The sequence below is a fragment of the Saimiri boliviensis genome, chromosome 2 (assembly GCF_048565385.1).
Source record: "Saimiri boliviensis isolate mSaiBol1 chromosome 2, mSaiBol1.pri, whole genome shotgun sequence".
NCBI classification, from domain to species: domain Eukaryota; kingdom Metazoa; phylum Chordata; class Mammalia; order Primates; family Cebidae; genus Saimiri; species Saimiri boliviensis.
Genome location: NC_133450.1, coordinates 121,294,616 through 121,311,091, shown reverse-complemented (window position 1 = coordinate 121,311,091; position 16,476 = coordinate 121,294,616). Strand labels below are relative to the sequence as shown.

Genomic DNA, 16,476 nt, shown 5'->3' with positions numbered 1-16,476 from the left:
GCATGGTTCAGTAGTTTTGTACCGTGGACTTTGACTGTACTTGTGACTTCTCAGGTTGTTCAATATTTTGCCTCAGTTTACCAGCTAAACAGTAATTCAGCAGTGACTGGTCTAATAATTTTTTTTTTTTTTTTTTTTTGATACGGAGTTTCGCTCTTGTTACCCAGGCTGGAGTGCAATGGCACAATCTCGGCTCACCGCAACCTCCGCCTCCTGGGTTCAGGCAATTCTCCTGCCACAGCCTCCTGAGTAGCTGGGATTACAGGCATGCACCACCATGCCCAGCTAATGTTTTGTATTTTTAGTAGAGACGGGGTTTCACCATGTTGGCCAGGATGGTCTCGATCTCTTGACCTCGTGATCCACCCGCCTCGGCCTCCCAAAGTGCTGGGATTACAGGCTTGAGCCACCGCGCCTGGCTGGTCTAAGAATTTTTTAATGGCAGAACAGAAGTACAGTAGATAGTCACTGTGGTGACTAGCATAGCATCAGCTTAAAGTATTTGATGAATGTGATTATCCTTTTTCTTTAAGTGGTAACAGTACACACTTGCTAGGGGAATTGTTTTGAATTTTTAAACAAGCAATTAAATCTTTGTTAATACTACAGTATTAAATATATTTGTAATTTGAAGCCCCTTATTTTTCAAGTCTGTAAATTATGAGCAGCTTCTTTGGTTATATGAATTTAGGATAAGGGAATAAGCTCTCAAAATTACTTTTATTTTATTTTATTTATGTTTTTCGAGATGAAGTCTTGCTCTGTCACGCAGGCTGGAGTCCAGTGGTGTGACCTCGGCTCACTACGAACTATGCCTCCCAGGTTCAAGCATTTCTTCTGCCTCAGCCTCCCAAGTAGGTGGGATTACAGGTACCCACCACCATACCGGCTAATTTTTGTATTTTTAGTAGAGACAAGGTTCCATTTTGGCCAGGCTGGTCTCAAATTCCTGACCTCAAGTGATCTGCCTGCTTCTGCCTCCCAGAGTGCTAAGATTACAGGTGTGAGCTGCTTCACCTGGCCTCAAAATTACTTTTAATCCCGTGATTCCATGATTCTCACTTTCCTTTTTAGCATATAACACATTGCGATTCCTTGGTGTAAACAGTGGTTGGTTTTTGTTTTTTTTTTTTCTTTTTTCTTTTCTTTCTTTTGTGTGTGTGTGAGGGGCGGGTGGGGGGAGTTTCACTCTTTTTGCCTAGGCTGAAGTGCAATGGTGTGATCTCGGCTCACCGCAACCTGAGCCTCCCAGGTTCAAGTGCTCCTCCTGCCTCAGCCTCCCAAGTAGCTGGGATTACAAGCATGTGCCACTACGCTTGGGTAATTTTGTATTTTTAGTAGAGATGGGGTTTCTCCATGTTGGCCAGGCTGGTCTGATTTTCTTTTTCTTAAAACCATTAGAGAATTTTTATGAATCTTGTTTGACGATACAAACTATTGAGGAAAATGTTCCTTTTATTATTTTCCTTCTAGTGAGAGAATTTTTTAGGGGAATATCAGAAAAAGGGTTTTATTTAAACTCTGTCTCCAAGGTTATTTTCACTTTGCCGAATAGGATGGTGAAAAGTGGAAAACAAGTTGAACTTACTTTGAACTTGAATGTTATTCTCACAACTCCAGCTCAAAGGAATTAGGTTCTCTCTCCAGGCTGTGCCTATTTGTTTATTTACTTATTTTTAAATTCCAAATGTGGTAGTAAGGCTTATGCGTATTTGAATCTGTACTTTCTTTGTTGCTTACATTTGCCACCCTTAGATTTTAATCCTTTTAGGCTTTTGTTTTTTGCTATTGTCTTCATTAATTTCATAAGCTGCAAACAAATGAAGTCCATCTGTACCTCATTTCATTTTTTTAAATTTCTTTTCTCCACCACCTCTACTGTCTTTTATTATTTCATCTTTACTAGTCCCATTATGTTTGCAGAAATTTGCTTTCTTCAGAGTATAAGAGTGTTAACATCATTTAATCTATTAGCAACTACCTGTAAAGCCATAAAAATTTGAAAGTACACAATTTTGTAATGAGTGACATTATTAGGCCTAATTTATTTTCTTCGGTAGTAATTGCCTTTAACAAGGAAGAAGTGACAGATATAATCTAAAGTGAATTTAATAAGCCTTTTTGTTTTGGCATTTTCCATAACAGCCCAGAAAATACCTATGAATAAACTATTGCTTAGCAAGTGAATAACTGCTGGTAATATATTACCTAAATTGCACTTGCCTTTTCTATAGAGTTAAATTCAAGGGTAGGAAAGAGAGAATTGTATATGAAAACAATGTAAAAGTTGTTTGTTTTTTTTAAACCTAGGAGTAAAATGGTTTTGAAGATACATGATTTTTTGGAGCAGTTGCTTGAAATGAAGTGAGTTTTGTCCCCTTGTTCCAATTAAAAAAACTTAAATTGATCATGGTTTTTTTCACAAGCACTTCCAACACTGGCCAGTTATGTGACCAGTAGCCTTTTCATTGTTTTTTCTTCTAGATTTGTATGGAGAGAAAAATATGTAGCATCATGTAAATTGAACATATTTAGGAAGTAAATTATCCTTTAAAATGTGTTTTTAAAAGGTAAGATTTATTTGAACTGGACAGGTGAGGAATTTGAGATAAAATAGAAGTGTGAATATATATAATTTAATTTTTTGAAAAAGTACAGGTATACTTTGGAAATATTGTGGGCTCAGTTCCAGACCACTGCAATAAAATGAGTCACATTAGTTTTTTGTTTGTTTGTTTAGATGAAGTCTTGCTCTATCGCCGGACGGGGGTGCAGTGGTGTGATCTCAGCTCACTGCAACCTCCACCTCCCGGGTTCGAGTGATTCTCTTGCCTCAGCCTCCCAAGTAGCTGGGACTACAGACAAATGCCACCATGCCTGGCTAATTTTTTGTATCTTTAGTAGAGATGGGATTTTGCCGTGTTAGCCAAGATGGTCTCAATCTCCTGCCCTGTGATCTACCCACCTCAGCCTCCCAAAGTGCTAGGAGTACAGGTGTAAGCCACCGGGCCCAGCTGTCACATGAATTTTTGACTTCCCACTGCATATAAAAATGATATTTATACTGTACTGTAGTCTAAGTGTGTAATAGCATTATGTCTTTAAAAAACAATGTACGTAGCTTAATTTAAAAATTATTTTTGATTATTTTTTTTTTTTGAGACGGAGTTTTGCTCTTGTTACCCAGGCTGGAGTGCAATGGTGTGGTCTCAGCTCACTGCAACCTCTGCCTCCTAGGTTCAGGCAATTCTCCTGCTTCAGCCTCCTGAGTAGCTGGGATTACAGGCACGCGCCACCATGCCCAGCTAATTTTTTGTATTTTTAGTAGAGACGGGGTTTCACCATGTTGACCAAGATGGTCTCGATCTCTTGATCTCGTGATCCACCCGCCTGGGCCTCCCAAAGTGCTGGGATTACAGGCGTGAGCCACCGCACCCGGCCTGATTTTATTTTTTTAAAGATGGGTTTTGCCATATTACTCAGGCTGGACTCAAACTTAGGGCTCAAGTACTCTTCCCCTCCTGCCTCATCTTCCTAAGTAGGTTGGACTACAGGCATGCGCTACCATACCCGGCTCTAAAAAAATGCTTTATTACAAAAAATACTAATAATCATCTGAGCCTTCAGTAAGTGATAATCTTTTTGCTGGTGGAGGTGGAGAGTGTTGACTCCATGTTGATGGCAGGTGGGTTGCTGAAGGTTGTGGTAGCTGTGGCAGTTTCTCCAAATAAGATAACAGTGAAGTTTACTGCAGGAATTGACTCTTTATTTCATGAAAGATTTCTCTGTAGCATGCAGTGCTGTTTGATAGTGTATTACCCACAGAACTTCTTTCAAAATTGGAGTCAGTCATCTCAAACCTTGCTGCTTTGTTTATGGAATATTCTAAAATTCTTTGTTGTTATTTCAACAGTGTTCACAGCATCTTCATCAGCTGATTTCATGTCAATAAACTACTTTCTTTGCTCAACCATAAGAAGCAACTCTTTATCCATTCAAGTTTTATCATGAAGTTACAGCAATTCAGTCACATCTTCAGGCTCCACTTCTAATTCTAGTTCTCATGCTGTTTCCACCACATCTGCATTGTTTTCTCCACTCAAGTCTTGAACCCCTGAAAGTCATCCATGAGGGCTAGGATCAACTTCTTCCCAATGTTATTGTTGATTTCTTTTTCTTTCTTTCTTTTCTTTTCTTTTTTTTTTTTAAGGCTGGTCAAATGAAGGAGTAGGAGTGAGAGAAGGCACAAAGAAAGCTATAACTGGTTGTGATCAGTTAGTTGTGAATACCATTTCACTCACCAGCCTAATGTTGATATTTTTACTTTTTCCCGTGAATCACAGATGGTCTTAATGCCATCTAGAATGGCAAATCGTTTTCATTGTACTTTGCCCAGATCCATCAGAGAAATCACTGTCTATGGCACCTATAGCCTTATAAAATGTATTTCATAGATAATAAGACTTGGAACTTGAAATAATTCCTTGATCCCTAAGCTGTGGGTGGACCAAAGATGCTGCTGTTAATGTTCTGCTGGCAGGCATGAACACAACATTGATCTTGTGTATCTCCATCAGAGCTTTTGAGTGACCGTACATTATTGATGAGTAGTAATGTTTTGAAAGAAATCTTTTTTTTTTCCTGAGCAGTAGGTCTTAGCAGTGGGCTTAAAATACTGTACTTAGTAAATCAGCTGGGCATGGTGGCTCACACCTGTAATCCCAGCACTTTGGGAGGCTGAGGCAGGTGGATCACCTGAGATCAGGAGTTAAAGACCAGCTTGGCCAACATGATGAAACTCCATCTCTACTGAAAATACAAAACTCGGCATGGTGGTACATACCTATAATCCCTGCTACTTGGGAGGGTGAGACAGGAGAATCTCTTGAACCTAGAAGGCAGAGGTTGCAGTGAGCCAAGATCGTGCCACTGTACTCCAGCCTGGGCAACAGAGCAAGACGCCTTCTCAAAAAAAAAAATTAAGTAAACCATGCTGTAAATGGGTTAGCTGCTATCCAGGCTTTGTTTTTCCACTGAGGATAGACTGTAGATGTGCACCATTACACCTGGCTTGTTGTATAGTTTTTAAGAGTCTTAGGATTTTCAGAATGGTAAATGAGCATTGGCTTCGACTTAAAAGTTACCAGCTGCATTAGTCCCTAACAGTAGAGTCAGCATGTCTTTGGAAGTGAGGCATTGTCCTTTCTAGCTAGGAAAGTCCTAGATGGCATCTTCTTCCCATATAAGACTGCTTCCTCTACATTGAAAATTTGTTCTTAGTGAAGCCACCTCCATCAGTGATCTTAGCTTAGTCTTCTGGATAACTTGCTACAGCTTCTTTAAAAGCACTTGCTTCTTTACTTTGCATTTTTATGTTTTGGAGATGGCTTCTTTCCTTAAACCTCATGAACCAATTTCTGTTAGCTTCAGACTTTTATTTGGCACCCTCAACTCTTTCAGCCTTGAGAGTTAGGGTCTTGTTGTGGATTAGGCTTTTGCTTACAGGAATATTTTGGCTAGTTTGATCTTCTATCCAGACCACTAAAACCTTCTCCATATCAGCAATAAGGTGGTTTAGCTTTCTTACCATTTACGTGTTCACTGGAAGAGCACTTTTAATTTCCTTCAAGAACCTTGTCTTTGCATTCACAACTTTCTATTTGGTGCAAGAGACCTAGCTTTTGGCCTGGCAGCTTTTAACATGCCTTCCTCACTGAGCTTAATCATTTCAAGCTTTTGATTGAAAGTGAGAGGTGTGCAACACCTTTTCACTTAAAAACTTAGAGGCCATTGTAGGATTAACTAGCCTAATTTCAGTATTGTTGTGTCTCAGTGAATAGGGAGGCCCCAAGGAGAGTGGGAGAGACAAGGAAGCAGCTGGTTGGTGAAGTGGTCAGAACACACGCAATATTTATGGATTAAGTCTTCTATGGCATAGTTCATGATACTCCAAAACAATTTGAATAGTAACAGCAATTTTAATAGCACAGATCATCATAAACAGGTATAGTAATAATGAAAAAGTTAGAAATACTTCAAGAATTACCAGAATGTGACAGACATGAAGTGAGCACATGCTTTTGGAAAAATGGCACTAAAAGACTTGCTTGACATAGGGTTGTCACAAACTTTCAGTTTGCAAACAAAAAACCCCACAGTATCTGTGAAGCACTGTAAAGCAAAGCACAATAAAACAAGGTATGCCTGTCTGTTAGAACCCTGCTTCATTTGGTTTTTGAAGGGAAAAGCAGAAACTCGGACTTTCCTTACATCTTCCTTGGCTGTTTTCTTCCTACCCTTTTTGTTTTCTCAGCAGCCTGTGCACAGAAACAGTACTTAGCTACACACTGTATTATAATAATCTGTTTACTTGATTCTCTCCCCTACTATATTGATTATAAGCTCCTTGAGGACCTTGTCAGATTATTTTTTATCTCCAGGTCCTAAGGTAAATGTCTGGCACATAATAAGCAACTCCATGAATAAGACATGCTCTCTGCCTTTTTTATTCACCCAACACATGTTCATTGTAAATATGCCAGGTGTTGTACTCTTTTCCTAAGGCTACAGAAGTATAAGATACATGATATGAGATGATCCCCACCGAAGGCAGGAGAATGGCTTTAGAGTCAGACGTTATTTTAAATCCTAGTCCTACTAGTTATTAGTAGTGATAATTTGTAATAATTATACTTGAGTGACTTTCACCAAGCTGTTTAACTTCTCAAGGCCTACTTTCCTTCACAACAGATAATAACAGTACCTGCTTTACAGGGTAGTTGTGAGGATTACATGGGATTATGTACCATATATAAAACAATACATATGTGACAGCACTCAGAACTAAGAACTACCTTTAGTAGTTTAATAAGAAAAAAACAGGTTTGGATAACAGATGATGGAGAGAATAACATCATTACCTGGAGGGGATCCTGGACAGGTATGGAAGGGACACAGTTCTTGCAGGAAGGTTTAGAGGCGATGATAAACAAAAGGAATACAAAGGAATGAGAGCAGGGTATAACACTTAGCAATAAAAATTTAGGGCAGTTAGCACATTGGGCATGTGGTAAAGAAATAGATGAGGAAGAGAGTTAGAGTGAGACCATTTATGGAAATGTTATTAGTTTCATTCTTTCTCCACTCTGTGGGATAGTGGGTGGTTATTGCCTTTTTAGTGGTAATCTGAGCCTGGTGACTAAGTGACTTGCCTCAGGCCACATGGTGAGTAGCAGAGCCATTGTTCAAACTTCTGAATTCTCTGCGCTCCCCACTAAACCAAATCCTAGCTCTCTTTTTTTTTTTTTGAGGCAGAGTTTGGCTCATTACCCAGGCTGGAGTGCAATGGCTGGATCTCGGCTCACCGCAACCTCCGCCTCCTGGGTTCAAGCAATTCTCCTGCCTCAGCCTCCCGAGTAGCTGGGACTACAGGTGTGCCCCACCATGCCCAGCTAATTTTTGTATTTTTAGTAGAGACGGGGTTTCACCGTGTTGATCAGGATGGTCGCAATCTCTTGACCTTGTGATCCACCTGCTCGGCCTCCCAAAGTGCTGGGATTACAGGTGAGAGCCACTGTGCCTGGCCGAATTTTTAGTCATGTGACCCTTCTTTCTCATATTAATATCTTGGACACTTAAATTTCCTATTCCAATGCTGTTATCACTAGTTTTTTAGAATCTCTCACTTCCAGAATTTTTCTAGCTTAGTATACCAACCCTCTGAACTGCCTGCTACTTTTGCCCCGCAAGAGGTACACCAAGTTTCAACTGATTTAATTCTATAAAGATAAAAATTTCTATAAAATATACATATTGCTTAATTTTTAAATTCTACATTGAAAGTATTTAGTTTGGAAATATAAAAACATATTAAGTGTAATTTTAGTGTATTATAAAATATTCAAAAGATTTTTAAATTTTAGACGGAATTTAGACATAGGGGCTAGGTTAGTAAGTTGATTATAAGCTGATAAATTTAAAGAATTTAGAAGTTCTTGCTTTGACCAGGCTGCAGAGGAAACAATTTTACCCAGAAAATGTCATCAACATTACAATAAAAATACTACCATTGTTGAGCATGGTGAGTGGCAGAGACAGTATTCAAACTAGGTGCTTGACAAATAGTGGTTTATTTAATCCTCACAACAATTAGGACACATAACCATTATCATCGTGTTAAAAATGAGGAAAACGAGTTGCCAGAAAATTAGGCAGATTATTTAAGTGACAGATTTGGAATTCAAAATAAGGGCCGTGTAGCTCTAAAGCCATTATTTTTCATCACACCACATGTTTGTGCTTTAAACATATATGTAATTATTTGTGTTTTCTGAACTAGGCGCTCTATTTTTGCAGTAGTTACTAGTTCTTAAGCTCTATTTTTTCTTCATGGATTTAACAAAATCCGTAGAAGTTAACCGCTTCTTCCACTGTTTTGTTTTGGATTGCTTTTTTATTTGACATAGAGTCTTTCCAAATGTAAAATATTCTTTCAAATGACTCTAAAAATTGAGAAATCTGAACTTGACTTAATCTAACAATCTTTTTGTTTTTGTTTTTGTTTTTTGAGACCAAGTCTGGCTTCTTCACCTAAGCTTGAGTGCAGTGGGGCGGTCTCTGCTTATTACAAGCTCTGCCTCCAAGGTTCAAGCAATTCTCCTGCCTCAGACTCCAGAGTAGCTGGGATTACAGACCTGCACCACCATACCTGGCTAATTTTCATATTTTTAGTAGAGACAGGGTTTCACCATTTTGGCCAGGCTGGTCTTGAACTCCTGACCTCAAGAGATCCACCCGCCTTGATCTCCCAAAATGCTGAGATTACAGGCATGAGCTACCGTGTTCAACCCTTAATCCAACAACCTTTAGTAGCTCTCCACTCCTTACATTTCTAGGAAGATGCACAATTATCAGTGAGATAGAAATAAGAGACTTAACAATTCATAGGAGACTTTTACCAGTCTAACTGATGGAAATTTAGATCTGCATGCTTAAAGACTAAGGGTTAGTGGGAAAAAAAAAAAGGGCATATGGAGTAAATGAAATAATTGAATTTTAATATCACTGAAGGTATGCAAAGTATTTTTAATGTATTAAGAAAATTCTAATATTTAAGTTGAGTAAAAACTAAATTCTATTCAGAGAAAAATACTAATATAGGTAGAATATAGACATGGCAAAGATTAAATATGGTGCATAAATAACAAATTATTTTAATAAATTCTAAAGCCTCATATGGTAAATTAGGTCTCATATCCTTTCCTGTATCCTTTCCATCAACATGTAACCTTTTGTGACAAAAGATTCTGATGGTTATGTTAGAAATGGTGAATGTGTAGTAAAAACCCTAAAAGTTGTCGTCATCTTCCCCCACCTCATTGCCTTTGTTCCTATTTTTTTCTTCATCTGAACTCTCTTCTCTTCTGCTGTTTCCTGCCTACAGTAAAAAAATTACATACACCTACATTCAGTTTCATCACTTCAAGACCAAGTTCATACTTATTTCCTCCGAGATAACTTGCCTAAACTTCTACTCCAACTTTGATTATATCATTAATTGGTATTAATACCTGGGCATGGTGACTCATGCCTCTAAGCCCAGCACTTTGGGAAATGGAGGCTGTAGACCAGTAGTTTGAAACCAGCCTTAGCAACATAGTAGGACCTCATCTCCAATTTTAAAAATAAAATAAAAATGTAAAAAAACAAAGAAAAATAATTGGCATTTATCAGCAATAAAAAAATTCTTGCAGTAGCATTATTAAAAATACATATATATATGTACGTATATGTATGTATGTATGTTTTTTGGTTTTTGGGGGTTTTTTTGAAACAGAGTTTCACTCTTGTTCAGGCTGGAGTGCAATGGCAAGATCTCAGCTCAGTGCAACCTCTACCTACCAGGTTCAAGCGATTCTCCTGCCTCAGCCTCCCAAGTAGCTGGGATTATAGGCGCCCACCACCACACCTAGCTAAGTTTATATTAGTAGAGACAAGGTGTCACCATGTTAGTCAGGCTGGTCTCGAACTCGTGACCTCAGGTGATTCACCCACCTCAGCTTCCCAAAGTGCTAGGATTACGGGCATGAGCCACCTCGCCCAGCCTGTAATTGTATTTTTATCTCTTCAACCATATTATGAATTATATGAGGGTCAGACATGGTGTTTTAATATTTTTCTGAAAAACATTTTTATTTTTTATTGTGGAAATTTCAAATTCAGAAAAGTTCAGTGAACTTCCTGTTCATGTCTGTTAACTGTAGGTGTTCTTCTTTATTTATTTATTTATTTTTTGAGACGGAGTTTCGCTCTTGTTACCCAGGCTGGAGTGCAATGGCACGATCTTGGCTCACCGCAACCTCCGCCTCCTGGGTTCAGGCAATTCTCCTGCCTCAGCCTCCTGAGTAGCTGGGATTACAGGCATGCACCGCCATACCCAGCTAATTTTTTGTATTTTTAGTAGAGACGGGGTTTCACCATGTTGACCAGGATGGTCTCAATCTCTCGACCTTGTGATCCACCCGCCTCGGCCTCCCAAAGTGCTGGGATTACAAGCTTGAGCCACCGCGCCCGGCCATTCTTCTTCTTTTTTTTTTTTTTTTTTTTTGAGACGGAGTTTCGCTCTTGTTACCCAGGCTGGAGTGCAATGGCGTGATCTCGGCTCACCGCAACCTCCGCCTCCTGGGTTCAGGCAATTCTCCTGTCTCAGCTTCCTGAGTAGCTGGGATTACAGGCACGCGCCACCATGCCCAGCTAATTTTTTGTATTTTTAGTAGAGACGGGGTTTCACCATGTTGACCAGGTTGGTCTCGATCTCTCGACCTTGTGATCCACCCGCCTCGGCCTCCCAAAGTGCTGGGATTACAGGCTTGAGCCACCGCGCCCGGCATTCTTCTTTATTTTTTAGGTGTTCTTAATGTTTAGGGATGTCAACCCCTTTGGGAAATAAATTCCAAATGTTTTTCCCCATCAGTATTTCCTCATTGAGGTGCAGCTGACATAAAGTTAACTGCATGTTTTTAAGGTGTATAGCTTGATGATGAATTTTGACATAGATATGCCCATGAAATAATTATGATGGATATAGGGAACGTTTTTGTCACCCACCCCAGAAATTTCTTCGTGTTCTTTATGACCCACTCACCTACCTCCCTGGTCCCTAGGCAACCACTGATCTGTTTTCTGTCACTAAATTAGTTTACATTTCCTAGAATTTTATATAAATGTAACCATACGGTATGTACTTTTTTGGTCTGACTGCTTTTATATAACATAATTGTTTTTAGAGTTCATCTGGTCAGTATCTTTGAATTTTGACTTCCATTAAGATCTTCCTTATTTCTTAAACTTTTTTTTTTTTTTTTTTTTCCACAATTTAACACTTAAGGTAGTAGTTTAAAAAATGCAGGCCACAGATATTTCAACTTTACAGTGGCACTTTAAATTTTTGACTTACATGTCAAGATTTTAATGCTTTTAGGATTAGTCTGTAAACAGGACTGACTTTTCAGGGAGGGTTCTGGGAAAGTGACTCACTTCCAGCCTGTGTCTTGCCAATATAGTACTTTAGTCACCCAGTGCAATCACTTGTCTTACCTTTAGGTGCTGTAAGCCCCTCAGGGGTAGCTGCTATGCTCTGTTCATCTTTGTGTATCTCCAGTGCCTAGCACATAATCTGACATTTATAGATGCTTAGTAAATATTTGTTGAATTAACATGTTGATTAATTAAAAGATAATACATGGCAGTTTTGATACCCAATGGTTGAAAAAAAAAGTTAAACTAAATTATAAAGGGGCTTGAATGCCAAACTGAAGTTTTTCAGGTTCATCCTATAAGCCAATGGGTCAAAATAAGTAAACCATAATCTATTTATAAATGTCTACACCATTAGCCTTTCCTACTACCATCCCTACCTTTATCCGTCAGCCTGAGAATTCAAAGTAGGAAAGAAGGTAGAGCCTACAAAGGCAGCCCTTTCCCTACAAAGGCTTTGAGAGACTCAGATTTGTATCCTACACATGATGTAAATTACAAATAAACAAGTGGAAATGATCTTCACAAAATAACTGGGGTCTTCTGGAAGTGTCACTTGAAAAGCTTTTAAAGTATTTATTTTGTAGTTTAAGCAGTGATGATACTGCTAAAGGCAGAATTTTAGGATTATTATTATGGTTGTGGCATTGTTTGAATATGGGAGAATTGGTGGCATTTGAAGCTGAAAAGGATGAGAATCTAAATGATGGTAGTGCAGTAGAATAGACTGGTGTGGAAGCATACTGAAGCCGCAGTTAACTGGATTTGGTCACTAAATATGGAGACTGAGGCGGGGAGGGGAAAGAATGGGAGGTTGTAAATACGTGTGCTCACTGCTTCTGTGTACCCACTTTCTCTGTGAATGACAGCATTCTTTTTTATGTTACGTATATTAAATTCTAATATTTTATCTCAAGAATATCTCTCCTCCATTTTCCCCCACCCATTGTTCTACTTTTTCATAAATGAATCATCCCTTTTGATTTAGCTCAGTTATCACCTTGACAACATACCTGACCAGTGCTTCATTTTTGTTCTTTCCTTCTTGGATCCCACAGTATTTGTACTTACACTGTAGTAATTATTGTATTGCTTTTTAGTTGTGTATTTTTTCCCTCTGAACTTCTTAAGAGCAAAGGGTTGCTGTTTTTATGTCCATAGTGCCTAGCATGTACCTGACACGTAGTAGCCATTCAGAGTCTTGGTTGAATTAATAATAGTAACTATTACTGCTGTCCTAGAGATATCCTTAGAGATGTTTGCACATGGACAGACTGCAGTGGTTTATTAATGAATGTGCCTGCCTGTCTCTAATATATCTGGCATTTATTTCATTTTGCGTTTTGTACTCAAGTTTCCTTACCTAAAATATTTCTTTCATTTTTAAACTTCTACAGACAATTTCAGTTGTTTTCCATCTCCTTTAGACTTCCCTATTTGCCTTCCAAGACTTTTCCTAATATGACCCTATCTTTCCAAGCAAATCTTCCCAGACATGTGCTGTATTTATTCCTTGTCTATGATTTTGAGCCCTCCATGATTTTTAAGGTTTTCAGAAATCCTCAAAGTTCACACTGCCTTGATCAATGTGGCACTTCTCCTTTGGACTCTTTAACACTACTTCCTGCCAGTGAGATGACCCAAAGGCCAAGGCTGAGGCCTGGCTTGACCATGGTTCCCTTGGCTTTACTGGCTACACCACCTTGGACAAATCATTTCAGCTTTCTCCGAGCTAGTTTCTTTATGAATATAGGAATAATTCTTCCTCATGTGGTTGCTGTGCAGTTTTGATAATAGTAGAAAATTTTCCTTAAATTCTGTCCTTTAGAGACTACCTTTGTAATCTTTCCATTTTTATAGATCATTTTTACATTGAATATTTTTTTCTTAAATTGAGTCACTGCTTTTATGGTTTCCTTTTAAGAAGTAACGTCATGAAATGAAATACCAGCATTCTTGCCATAAATAGAGTATAAATTAAAAATAGATACAAAATAAGCAATACTAATCTTTTTAGATACCGTTGCCAAGCTTACGCTCTGACTAAGCCTGTTAAAAAAGATTAGCAACGTCTAAAGAGATTTTAAAGATATTCTAGCACATACGTTTTAAAAAAATTATATTTGGCAAAGTGCTTCAACTTTCAGTTAGCTGGATTAATGGCAGGGTGACGGGAGAAGGTAAAATCACAGTTAAAACTTACCAAGATGTTAGTAGAAAGTAAACATTTGAAGTTAAAATTTCAAAAATTTGATTCTTATGGAGTAATCAAAAGTATACAAATAATACAAGCAAAATAGCTTGGTTACTAAAATGTTTTTAAATATCAAAATAGAAGCATATCCGCTTTTCTAGGTGGATGTTCTTTTTTAAAATATTTTTTTCAAATGCCAAAATAGAAGCATATCTGCTTTTCTAGGTGAATGTTCTTTAAGCATATCTGCTTTTCTAGGTGGATGTTCTTTATTTCTTCTTAATTTCTCTGCCCTTCCAGTCCTGATTCTGTGTTGGATTCCATAATCACATGAGCTTTCCTTGAACCTCCGTGTGTTCTGCCATACTCTTGGCAAGAAGGGATGGGGCAGTGTTTTTTTTTTTTTTTTTTTTCAGTTGGAGTCTCACTCTCACCCAGGCTGGAGTGCAGTGTGATCTCAGCTCACTACAACCTCCACCACATGGGTTCAAGCAATTCTCCTGCCTCTGCCTCCCGAGTAGCTGGGATTACAGGCATGTACCACCATGACCAGCTAATTTTTATATTTTTAGTAGACACAGGGTTTCACCGTATTGGCTAGGCTGGTCTTGAACTCTTGACTTCATGATTCACCTAGGCCCCCCAAAGTGCTGAGATTGCAGGTGTGAGCCACCACGCCTGGGTGGGATGGGGCAGTCTTAACCTGGGTAGGCAGTGTTTGTGAACTCTGCTGCATTAGCAACACGCAGATATGGCTATCTATGGTCATTGTGTAGTTCTGTGCTCTAGATACCTACTTTTACTATTTGCAGTTATTTTATAAATGCCTTGTGTGATCTTTTACCTTAGATAATAATCTTCCCTGGATAATTAAAAGTTACCTATATTACCATATTCATTCTTATACCTAAATTTTATGAACAATCAGTATAATATAGTAGACAAATCAGAATCCAAGTTTAAGCCAGTCTTTGAAATTTGCACTCAGTTTGCCTTGGATGAACCATTGAGCCTAACCTTGCTTTAACTTTTTATGTTTCCTATCTGTATCACAGGGTTATCATGAGAATCAAATAAAATATGTGAAAATATTTTAAAAACTGAAATGTCACTGTGTGTAAGATACTATTATTACCATCATTCTTTGTTAGTTTCTTAAGTTGAAATGGACTTTTCAACTAGATTATAAGCTGCTTAAGGTCAGGAAATATCTTATGCTCACTCTTACTCCCCACAGCATCCAACATAGCTTTAGGCATATTTAAAACTTATGGAATTAAATTATTGTTTATTTGAATTGGTGTCATTAATAAAATCGTACTGGGAATATAGTACAGTCCTTAACAATTACTATTATAATTAATTTTATCACAACATTCCAAACTGTATATTAAATTTGGTCTACACTATAAATGTATCAAATTTTTTGATATAAGAACTAGTGATTCAAACTATTATTATCACATGACTATATCATTATAAGCCAATGTGTGTATCACTACTAAGAGTTCAACCACATTACTTTGATATTTTCCTCAGTACTATTGTACTATAAAATGTTTAAAGTTTTGAGTTCCAAGAAATATGCCCAGCTACCTAAATTCTAATTTGTCACCATGACTACATGTAGCATATAATTGTTATTATGTCTCTTGATAATCTTTCTGTGACTTACCTCAATTTTCTGCAATACAGTATTATTCCTATTGTATAGATAGTAAATTAAGGCTAAAAAGTATTGACTCATTTTCCCAAAGTTACAGGAATAACATATGATAGAGCTAGACTCTAACCCGAGCTTTACTTGCTTCCCAATCCTATGTTACCTTTTCAGTCTACCTCATGTCTGCTCTCTGGGTTAGTTTCACAGCTGTCCTAGTGGGCTCTCTCTTCACCATCACCCCGGAGATTCCCTTTGCCTTTCCTCTAAAATGGAACAGTCTCATGATAGTACTTACAGCATGGGATGATATTGCTGTAAATGAGATAATTCATGTAAAAAGTTTAGGTGTCTATCACATAGGTACCCTAATAAGTGCTGTTGATAACGCTATTGTTCTATCAGGAGATTTTTATTGGTCCCAAAACTATTCATGCCACTTGTATTTATTATAAACCTGTAATTTAACTAAATGTTACACAAATTGATGTCATATGAATAGGGACAGCAGAGTAATATGTAAAGGAGAAAGTAAAGTTGTGTGTATAAAAACTAAAGCGGTTTATTTACCAAGCCATTAAACACTTATTTAGCTTTGTACAGTGGCAGTATCGTAGCCAGTGAGGTTTATCTGAGGCTCGATTATTGCTAATTGAAAACTAAACACTTATTTAAGACTGGGTGTGGCGGCTCACACCTGTAATCCCAGCACTTTGGGAGGTGAAGCAAAAGGATTGTTTGAGGCCACAAGTTAGAGACCAGCCTGGGCAATATATTTTGTCTCTACCAAATTAGCCAGATACAGTGATACACGCCAGTAACTCCTAGCTATGCAGGATTTTGAGGTGAGAAGATTGAGCCCAGGAGTTAAAGATTACAGTAACCTAAGATTGTGTCATTGGACTCCGTCATGAGCAACAGAACAAGACCCTTAAGAAAAAAGTATTTAGGGCCAGGCACAGTGGCTCATGCCTATAATCCCAACACTTTGGGAGGCTGAGGCAGGTGGATCACAAGATCAAGAGATCGAGACCAGCCTGGGCGACATGGTGAAACGCTGTTCTATTAAGAATACAAAAATTAGCCA

The 16,476-nt window shown here is 38.2% G+C and overlaps 1 protein-coding gene and 1 pseudogene across 4 annotated transcripts in view; both read left to right on the top strand.

Moving 5' to 3' along the window:
- The window catches only part of SLC12A6 (solute carrier family 12 member 6), a 101,676-nt gene that overhangs the window by 20,556 nt on the left and 64,644 nt on the right, over positions 1-16,476 (top strand). The window lies entirely within an intron of this gene.
- Positions 15,981-16,106, top strand: LOC120361426 (U4 spliceosomal RNA; annotated as a pseudogene).